Source organism: Tenrec ecaudatus, chromosome 11, assembly GCF_050624435.1.
Source record: "Tenrec ecaudatus isolate mTenEca1 chromosome 11, mTenEca1.hap1, whole genome shotgun sequence".
In the NCBI taxonomy this organism is placed as follows: Eukaryota; Metazoa; Chordata; class Mammalia; order Afrosoricida; family Tenrecidae; genus Tenrec; species Tenrec ecaudatus.
In genome coordinates, this window is record NC_134540.1 from 107,220,817 (window position 1) to 107,231,722 (window position 10,906).

The following is a 10,906-nucleotide window of genomic DNA, read 5'->3' on the forward strand; positions in this document are numbered from 1 at the left end:
TGGAAAAACTGGATACTCACCTGCAAAAGAATGAAACAAGACCCACACATCACACCATGCACAAAACAAACTAAAGACAGCTCAAAGACATAAAGACTATCAGTGAAAAGATGGGGGGAAATTTTAGGACCCTAATACAAGGCATAAACACATGATCGAACATAATGAAAACATCCACATTATAGATCACAACATAAAGGTTTGAGATCTTCTAAAATATGATGTTTATGTACATCAAAGGACTTCATCAAAAGATTTCAAAGAGAACCCACAGATAGGGGAAAATATTTAGTAATGATGTATCAGATGATGGACTAATCTCCAAAATATATAGGAAATGACAGTATGTTTTAAAAAATCACTTTATTGGGAGGGGGTCTTACAAATTTTATGACAATCCATCATTCAATTGTATTAAGCACACTTGTACATATGCTGCCATCAACATTTCCAAAACACGTATTTTTCTACTTGAACCCTTGGTACCAGCTCCTCTTCCCCGCCCACCCCCGTCCCCTACCCTCCTACCCTCATGAATCCTTGATCAATTATATATTATTGTTGTTACTTCATGTCTTATACTGTCCATTGTCCACCTTCACCCACATTTCTGTTATTCGTCCCCCTGGGGGGTGGGCTACATATCCAACTTTGTTTTGGGTTCTCCCTTTCTCACCTCCCCACCCCCGCCCCTGTGCCAGCCCCCTACCCTCATGAGATCACTGCTCCCACTACTGTTCCTGAGGATTCTAGCTGTCCTGAATTCCATGTGTCAAGAGCTCTTATCTGTACCAATGTGTGTACTTTGGTCTAGCTGGATTTGTAAGGGAGATTGGATAATGGTAGTGGGGAGAGCGAGGGGAACAACTACTCAGGAACTAGAGGAATGGTGTGTTTCGTCGGTGCTATGCTGCATGCTGGTTGAATTGTCCCTTCCTTGTAACCCTTCTGTGGGGGGTGTCCAGTTGTCTACAGGTGGGCTTTGGGTGTCCACTCCAACCCTCCACATTCACATCAATATAGTTGTTTTAGAGCTGTTGATACCTGATCCCTGATCCTGTCGACACCTCATGATCACATAGGCTGGTGTGCTTCTTCCATTTAGGCTTATGTGCTTCCCTACTAGATGGCTGCTTCTTTAATTTCAAGCCTTTAAGATCCCAGACACTATATCTTTTGATAGCTGGGCACCATCTACTTTCTTCACCACATTTGCTTATGTACCCATTTTATATTCAGTGATCATGTTGGGAAGGTGAGTGTCAAAGCATGCAGATTATTGGAACAAAGTGTTCAGTGTTTAGGGAGACCTTGAGTAGAGGCCCAAAGTCCATCTGCTATCTTAATATTTGAACATATAAAAATATATACATTGGCCTCTATCCCTCTCATTATAAATTAATATATATATATATATATATATATATATATATATATATATATATATATATATATATATATACCTGCCTGTAGTTATACCTCTATAAATAGCTTTGCTTCAGTCTTCTTTCCTCTATTTCCTTTTACCTTCCTCCTGTCCCACTATCATGCTCAACCTCCACTCAGCTCTCGGGAATTCCTCTTAGATACATTGCACTTGATCAAACCCCACCAGACCTCCTTGCCATCATTTTTAGATCTCTTGTTGTTCCCTCATCCCCGAAACTATAATATCTTAACAAGGAAAATACAAATTACTCAAAAAAAAAAATAGGTACAAGGCATGAAGACAGTTTACTAAAGATGACATCCAAGTGCCCAACAACGACATGAAGAAATGTTCACATTCGCTAACAATAAGAGAAATACAGATAGAAATAACAAGGAGATACTACTTCACACAGACATTTTCAGCCAAGTTTGGTAAAATGGAAAATAATAAATGCCATAAAAAGGATGAGAAATATTGGTTTGCTCTGGCATTACTGATGAGACTGTAGAATTATACAGCCACTATGAAAATCAGCAGGGCGCTTCCTTAAGCAAATGCAAATATAAGCACCTTATGAGCCAACAATCTCTCTACTGGGTACATACGCTAATGAAATAAAGAATATTATACAAATATTCACAATGATGTTTATTGTAGCAACTTGTATAATAGCAAAACTATGGAAATAACCCCCCAAAACTCTGATTATAGAGGAAGGGATAAACAAACTCGGGTACAGTCACAATGGAATATTGTGCATCAACAAAAAAATGACAGCTCTCTTAAACACAACAAGACAAGGGAAAGCCGACAGAACATTCTGCTTAGCAAATTTAGTCAGGCTCATAAGGATAAATATTTAATAACAGCATTATTTTATAAGGAAAAGCAAAGAAAAATAATGTAGTTTTTACAGCAAAATCTAGGAGAGACAACCAACTTTATGGGGGATTAATTGATTTCACTTGTTGAGGCGGGTTGAACAACGATATATAGAGCATGCTTCTTCAAGCAGAAATACAAATGGAAAAACAAGAGTGAAGACACAGATTGATGACAAAAAGAAACCCTCCGCGTTCCTTATCCCTGTGTTCCTACAGGGAGGCTCCGAGTTTCAAGCCTTTCCATTCTATTCCTCCTCCTTGTCTCGTTCACAGGAGAGGTTTCGGGTGAGGGACACAATTCAGAGAAGAGAAAAGGTTGGAACAGAAAGAGTGCGCTGCCTGAGAAGCAGGCTCAGGTCAAGGCCCTATGGGGTAGTGTTTCTAAAAAGTGTCCCCACTAGGTCAGTTTAGACCCATACTGATGCCAGGTTCAGACGGTGCAGAAATGCCCCAATAGGATTTCTGACGCTGAACGTAATTATGGAAGTAGATTGCCATATCTGACCATACAGTCAGCAGGCAAGTATGTTAGCTATTGTGCAGCCAGGAGATGCCACGAGGAAAATACAAATCAAATCCACCCTCTCCCAGGCTGTTTGCAGTCCCTGGAAGCCCTTTCGAAACCACAGTTTGAAAAACAAACAGGTGGTGGAGGTGGTGGTGGAGGTGGAGGTGGTGGTGGTGGTGGTGGTGGTGGTGGAGGTGGTGGTGGAGGTGGAGGTGGCGGTGGCGGTGGTGGTGGTGGAGGTGGAGGTGGTGGTGGTGGTGGTGGTGGTGGTGGTGGAGGTGGTGGTGGAGGTGGTGGTGGTGGTGGAGGTGGTGGTGGTGGTGGTGGTGGTGGAGGTGGAGGTGGAGGTGGTGGTGGTGCTGGTGGTGGTGGTGATGGTGGTGGTGGTAATGGTGGTGGAGATGGAGGTGGTGGTGGTGGTGGTGGTGGTGGTGATGGTGGTGGTGGTAATGGTGGTGGAGATGGAGGTGGTGGTAGTGGTGGTGGTGGTGGTAATGGTGGTGGAGGTGGAGGTGGAGGTGGCGGTGGCGGTGGCGGTGGTGGTGGTGGAGGTGGAGGTGGTGGTGGTGGTGGTGGTGGTGGTGGTGGAGGTGGTGGTGGAGGTGGTGGTGGTGGTGGAGGTGGTGGTGGTGGTGGTGGTGGTGGAGGTGGAGGTGGAGGTGGTGGTGGTGCTGGTGGTGGTGGTGATGGTGGTGGTGGTAATGGTGGTGGAGATGGAGGTGGTGGTGGTGGTGGTGGTGGTGGTGATGGTGGTGGTGGTAATGGTGGTGGAGATGGAGGTGGTGGTAGTGGTGGTGGTGGTGGTAATGGTGGTGGAGGTGGTGGTGGTGGTGGTGGTGGTGGTGGTGGTGGTGGTGGTGGTGGTGGTGGTGGTGGTGGTGGTGGTGGAGGTGGTGATGGTGGTGGTGGTGGAGGTGGTGGTAGAGGTGGTGATGGTGGTGGTGGTGGAGGTGGTGGTGGAGGTGGTGGTGGTGGTGGTGGAGGTGGTGGCGGTGGTGGTGGCGGCGGTGGAGGCGGCGGTGGAGGCGGCGGTGCAGGTGGCGGTGCAGGTGGTGGTGGAGGTGGTGGTGGTGGTGATGGTGGTGGTGATGGTGGTGGTGGTAATGGTGATGGTGGTAATGGTGGTGGTGGTGATGGTGGTGCTAACCCCACAGCCCTGCGTGGGGAAAGGACAATGCCAGGCAGAGGCTGCAGGGGCCTGGGCAGCCTCATGGACAGATAAGCCTCAGCTTGACCCAGAAACACAGGCGGGGACAGTGGTTGTATCAGCCTGAATGTTTCTGGAGGTTCTTGTTTGACAGAAAACTGAAGGATGAGGAGGAGGCTGGACCCTTCCTGCTGGGTCTTATCCCTTTACTTTCTAAGTACTGTAGAGTGTAGTATCCCAGACCACGGGCTTCTGCAGGACCGCCTCTGGGAAGGATGGACTCCGAGCTGGTCGTGGGCCTGGGTCACCAGGAAGCTCCTTGCCCAGAGCTCCATGTGTCCGCCACTGGCACCTGGGCCTTCCTCCAGACACGTGCTCTGGGGGTCCCACTGGGCATGTCAGTGGATTCTGGAGAAGAGAAGACTCATAGCTTACCCAGGGAAGCAGCAGGCCGGCTTAGAAGGAGGCTCCACATTGAGACTGGCCAGTCTCAGACCGAGGGAGTCAGGCCCACTTTCCGCAGAGGACCCCGAATCTACGCAGTGTCTTGGAACCAAAACAATGGGCTAGCTCGCCTGTGTCCATGGCCACCACACAATCGACCTCCTGAATCCAGGCCCCTGCTCAGGCTGGTTTTGACTGAGGGGGCATCACGACTATGTGGTTTCTGAGAGCGCTTCTGCCTTCCTCCAGCCTCTTTCCTGGGGAGCTCTCGGGGCTCTCAGATGCAGGAAGTATAGTTTAAGTGCCAATCTGACCAGCTCTGGCTCAACAATAGAGCGGTGTGTTATACTTCTCCCTCAGAGACGGACAAGAGCAAAAGGCCACCAACCAGACCAGCAAAGGAGGGAGGCGAACGGGTGCAAGATGCCTGCAGGGCTGCAGAGTTGGGAAGCCAATGGAGCCCAGTGGCTGATGGGGCATCTGAGCACGAGTGGGGCACAGGGCAAGGGCAGGGCACCAGGTGCCCTGAGAGGAACATGAAGGAAAGACGGGACACTGGGCACCTTCCAACACAGACAAAGAACAAAGAAGCCGGATGGCCCAGCGAGCAGGAGGCCCGGCTTTGCTGTCATGCTGTGAAACTAGCTAGTGACCCTCCCCCTCATAGACTTGCCCACCAAGTCGGGCCCACGAGTAGGTATGGACAGGTAAGCACAATGCAAAGTGCAAGGGGGACATAATCAAACCGAAAAGAGCCCCTGGGCCACCAGTTTACAGTTCCCATGCTCGTTCGGCTCTGTGTCCTTCTTGTACTTGTGAGGCCAGACTCGCAGTCCCAGCAGTCCCTCTGCTGGGCAGTGAAGCATGCGCATGGTACGTCCTGTGAGAAACTGCAGGAAAATACAAGATACGGCCTCTCGAGCAAGGTCTCACGATCTGTGCATCTGAGTAAGGCCCAGGCCTTGTGGTCCTTTTCAGAATTGTGGCTAAGTGTGAGCCCGCTGATAGCGCTAATATGGCATTCAATCCTTCTCCCTGGGAGGCCTTCTTTTTAGATGACCCTCCTCTTGACCGTGCATGTTCCCCTGAAACGGGCCCCTTCTGGTAAGACATTCGACGTATAGAAGGCAGACTACTATCACCATCCTCACTTCTACTGCTACCATCCTGCACCTTTCCCAACACACTCTCTTGTTCAATCTTCTGACAGTCTGTGGAAGCCAATCTTGTTGGCCCCCAGCAAAATCCAAAGGTATCCACTCTTCTGTATTCATTGTCTAGCTTTCACATGCGTGTAAAGTAATTGCAAATACCCAGGCTTGGGTCAGGTGCACCTTAGTCCTCAAAATACCTTCTGAACTTTATAAAGCGGTCTTGGGCAGCAGGTTTACTCCATGAGATACATCACCTGTCTTCTTGACTGCTGTGTCCCTAAGAGTTGGCAGTAGATCCAAGCATGCTGAGGTCCTTCAGTGCAATGTTTCTCTGTTAATCGTGACGTGGCTGAATGGTCCAGGTGTGAGGAATTTTTCAGATGCAATCCATACTGAATGAAAGCTGCCGTCTGCAGCTTCTTCAGTCAGCGGTCCAGGTGCTCATCACCTTTGGCACGCATGGCTATGCATCTGCATGTTGCAGGTTATTCAGAGTCTTCCTCTCATCTTGATGCTGCCTGCTCCTTCATATCCTTTCAGATCATTTATTCTGCATACAGATCCAGCATGGTGCAAGCATGCAACCTTAGCAAAACCTTCCCTGAAGGTAAGCCGTGTGAATGTAAGCCATGCTGTTTGACGGACTGGCTCTTGGTCCATGTACAGTTTCCACATGAGCACACTTATACAATCCGGTATTCCTATTCTTGGCAATGTTATCCATAATTTATTATGATCCGCAAAGACAAGAACCTTTGCACAGTCAATAAAACACAAGTAAACATCTTTCTGGTACTCCCTACTTTCAGCCAAGATCCAGCTGACGTCATTAATGATCTCCCGTGCTTCATGTCCTTTGCTAAATCCAACTTGAGTTTCAGGCAGTTCCCTGTCAATACTGCTGCAAATGTTTTTCTTCGTTATCTTCAGCAGACTCTCACTTGCACGTGCTATTAATAATATTGTTCAATCATTTGCATATTCCACCGGAATACCCTTCTTTGGAATGGCACACGTACAGATCTCTTCTAATTGTTGGTAGCTGTTTTCCAAACTTCTTAGCATCGATGAGTCAGCCATTACAGTGTTGTATTTGTTTGTTGAAACACCTCCATGAATATTCCACAACTCCTGAAGCCTGGTTTTATGCTAAAGGTATTACACATTATTAAAGGATGGCAGATCCCAATGAGTGAAGTAGACACCCTCGAACCTCTTACAGTGGGCCCCAAACTTTGTTACATAAATGCTGAGGAGCTTTGAGCCATCCCATTGCCCAAGTAGCATCCAATACCAATTGAATCAAAATGTAGGCCTCTGGAGTGAGGTTTAGGAACCAGTCAGTATCTTACAAAGATCCTCCAATGACTCCACAATGCAGCAAATTTCTACCCAACCCTATAGCCACCTGAGACCCCTTTTAACTTCTTGGTTCTAAAGTATATCCAACTCTGAAATGGAACTGAATCCTCCCCGCTTCCTCCCTCCCCACCCCACCCAAATCACTGCCATTGTGTTGATTCAGCTCTGAGCTACCGTATAGGATAGAATAGAACTGCCATTGTGGGTTTCCAGGACTGAATCTATACAAGAGGAGAAAGCCCAATTTTTCTCACTCAGAGAGGCGAGTGCTTGAGCTTGGAAATGTGATCTAATAGAAGAGTTTGAGATCTGTGGTCATCCTAGCTGACAGACCTCTGTCAAGTTCACTTGGAGTTCCATTTTCCACAGCTATAGGAAAAATGATGTCTACCTCACAGGACCAATAGCATGTAAAAGGTGGCATGCAAGGAGCACTGCAGGAATAAGATTTTCCTGCTGCTATCGAGTACATTTCACTGTGTAGAGGAGCGCTTCCCCATAGTGTCCAACTGCTGATCCTGCAGTTAGCCGCCCAACACATAACCCAATATGAGTCTCTCCATCTACCTCCAGTCAGCCTGGTAGCCCCCACAGCCACCCTTACAAACAGCTGGGAAGCGTGAACCAAGAGGAACTACAGGGAACCTTGGCATAGGCAGGTGAGCCTGGGGTTGGGGAAATTGCAGAACAAGCTTTTTCCATTCTATGATGCTCACCTTGCCTACACAACTCCTGAAGACAAAGTGAGTAAATAAGCAAATGTGATGAAGAAAGCTGATGGTGCCCGGCTATCAAAAGATATAGTGTCTGGGGTCTTAAAAGCTTGAGGGTAAACAAGCGGCCATCTAGCTCAGAAGCAACAAAGCCCACATGGAGAACACACCAGCCTGTGTGATCACGAGGTGCTGAAGGGATCATTTATCAGGCATCAAAGAACAAAAAAATCATATTCTTGGGTGCACACTTCCATGATACCATAGCTGAGGGCAAATGGGTGCATAAGCAAATGTGGCGAAGAAAGCTGATGGTGCCCTGCTATCAAAAGGCATAGCGCCTAGGGTCTTAAAGGCTTGAAGGTAAACAAGCAGCCATCTAGCTCAGAAGCATTAAAGCCCACATGGAAGAAGCACACCAGCCGGGGGGTCATGAGGTGTTGAAGGGATCAGGTATAAGGCATCATCAAAACAAAAAAATCTTACCATAGTGAATGAAGGGGGAAGTGCAGAGTGGAGACCCAAAGCCCATTTGTCGGCCACTGGAGATCCCCTTGCAGAGTCGGTCAGGATGTGATGTAGCACCGATGAAGAATATAGCTTTCTTCTACTTCCTAAATGCTTCCCCCTCCACCCCCCCACTATCATGATCCGAATTCTACCTTGCAAGTCTGGATAGAGCAGATAGGAGCTGGAGGCACAGGGAATCCAGGGCGGATAATACCTTCAGGACCAGGGGTGTGAGGGGCGATGCTGGGAGAGTGGAGGGTGAGTGGGTTGGAAAGAGGGAACCAATTACAGGATGGACACGTGACCTCCTCCCTGGGGGATGGACAACAGAAAAGTGGGTGAAGGGAGACGTCAGACAGGGCAAGATATGACAAAATAATAATTTATAAATTGTCAAGGGCTCATGAGGGAGGGGGGAGCGGGGAGGGAGGGGAAAAAATGAGGACCTGATGCCAAAGGCTTAAGTGGAGAGCAAATGTTTTGAGAATGGTGAGGGCAAAGAATGTACAGATGTGCTTTACACAATTGATGTATGTATGGATTGTGATAAGAGTTGTATGAGTCCCTAATAAAACTATTTAAAAAAAGAAGAAGCCTTTTCAAACTGGATGGGCAAAACCGAATCAAGCCTCCAACCCTTTCAGTTAGCAGCTAAGCCCTTAACCACCTGCCTCCTGGAGGACTTCCAAGGAATCCAAGGGGATTTCAAGAGTGAATGATTTTTTTTTAAGTGACTAATTTAGGCAATTCGGGGATAACCAACCATCAGCTACTTTCTTCACTGTTAAGATTTCTCAGACGCTACACCAGAAAGATTAGGAATCTGCAGGTAGGGCTGGAGCAGCATTTCCCCTGCTTATATAACCAGGGATAGATTTTGCTCTCCTCAGCGCATCTCAAGGACAAGTTCAAGGAATGTACTATGATAAACCTAAAGTAGGGGTCTCCAGAGGGATGGGGCTCATTTGACAATATCTAAAGACATTTTGAAGATCACAGCTGGCCTATTACTGATATCTAGTGGGCAGAGGCCAGTGATGCAGCTAAGTATCCTACATCAAACAAGACATCCACCAACAACTGAGTTATCTCATCTAAAATGTCAGTACCCAAAGCCAAACCAAATCTACTGCCATCAAGTTCATTTTAACTCATAGTGACCCCTCTATAGGGATTCAGAGACTATAAATCTTTATGAAGCACCAACACTATAGTTAGGGTGAGGGCTAGGCCTTGGGCTTGAGACTAGGACAGGGCCAGGCCTAGGAATAGGGATAGGGGCAGTTATAGTTAGTTTCAATTGCCTCATATGCATGTGGAACTTGGACCCTTAATAAGGAAGATCAAAGAAGTATTGATGCATTTGAATTATGGTGCTGTTGAAGATTCCCAAAAGTACCATGGATTGCCAAAAGGAAAAAAAAAACAAAAAACCGTTCCGTCAGAATGCTCAGAAGTGGAGTCAGAATGCTCCGTAGAAGCAAGGATGGTGAGACTTTGTCTCACATAATTTGGACATGTTCTCAGGAGAGATCAGCTAATGCTACTATATAGAGATCTAGAGCTAGGGCTAGGGGTAAGAGTGGAGTAAAGCTAGGGCTGGGACTAGGGCCAGAGTCAGGGTCAGAGTTAACATCAGGGTCAAGGTCAAGGTCAGGGCCAGTGCTTGGGCTTGGGCTTGGGCTAAGGGTAGAACTGGGGTTGGGTTTGTGATAACGATTGAGCTTGGGTTAGGGCTAGGATTTGGGCTTGGCATAGGGCTGTGACAAGATCTAGGACTAGGACTAGGGCCTGAACTGGGCCAATGCCAGGACTAGAGCCTGGGGTTGGGTTGGGGCTAATCAAGGACTGGGGCTAGCACTGGGCCTTGGACTTGGGCTTTTGCCAGGGCCGGAGCTAAGGCCAGAGATAGTGGCTAGGTTAGGGCCTGCAGCAGAGTTAGGGCTAGGGACTAAAGTGCATCTGACCCATGATTTTCAATCACCTCATATGCTTGTGAAAGTTAGACATTGAATAAGGTAGACCAAGCAAGATCGATGCATAAGAATTATGGTGCTGTTGACGGATATTGAAAGAACTATGGAATGCCAAAAGAACAAATAAATCTGTCAACCAGAATGCTCCTTAAAAGTACAGCTAAAAACAAAACAAAAAACAGCTAAAAAGCTCCTTGGGGAAATTTCCTCACTTACTCTGGACATGTTATATAGAGAGATCAATCAACAGCACCACTGTATAGAGATTTAGAACTAGAGCTAGGGCTAAGGCTAGAGCTAGATGCTAGGACGAAGGCCAGAGTGGGGAATAGGGTTAGGGGTAGGGTGAGGGTTTGGGCATGGACTTGAGCTAGGATGAGGTAGGGGTAGGACGAGGGCTTGGGCATGGACTTAAGCTAGGGCTAGGGTTAGAACATCTAGGTCTAGGCTAGGGCAAGGGAAAAGGTTAGGGGTAGAGACTAAATCGCACCTGTCCCACACCGTGGTATTTTCAATCACCTCATATGAATGTAGAAGTTGGACACTGAATAAGGATGAGTGCAGATTATTGGTGCGTTTGAATGATAGTGCTGTTGAAGAATATTGAAAGCACCATGGACTGACAAAGGAACAGAAATCTGAAGGCCAGAATGCTTCTTAGAGGCATAACTTGAACACTCCTTACAAGGATGGAGAGGACTTTGGACATGTTACCAGGAGAGATCAGACAAAAGCACCACTATATACAGAGCTAGAGCTCGAACTAGGGCTAGGGA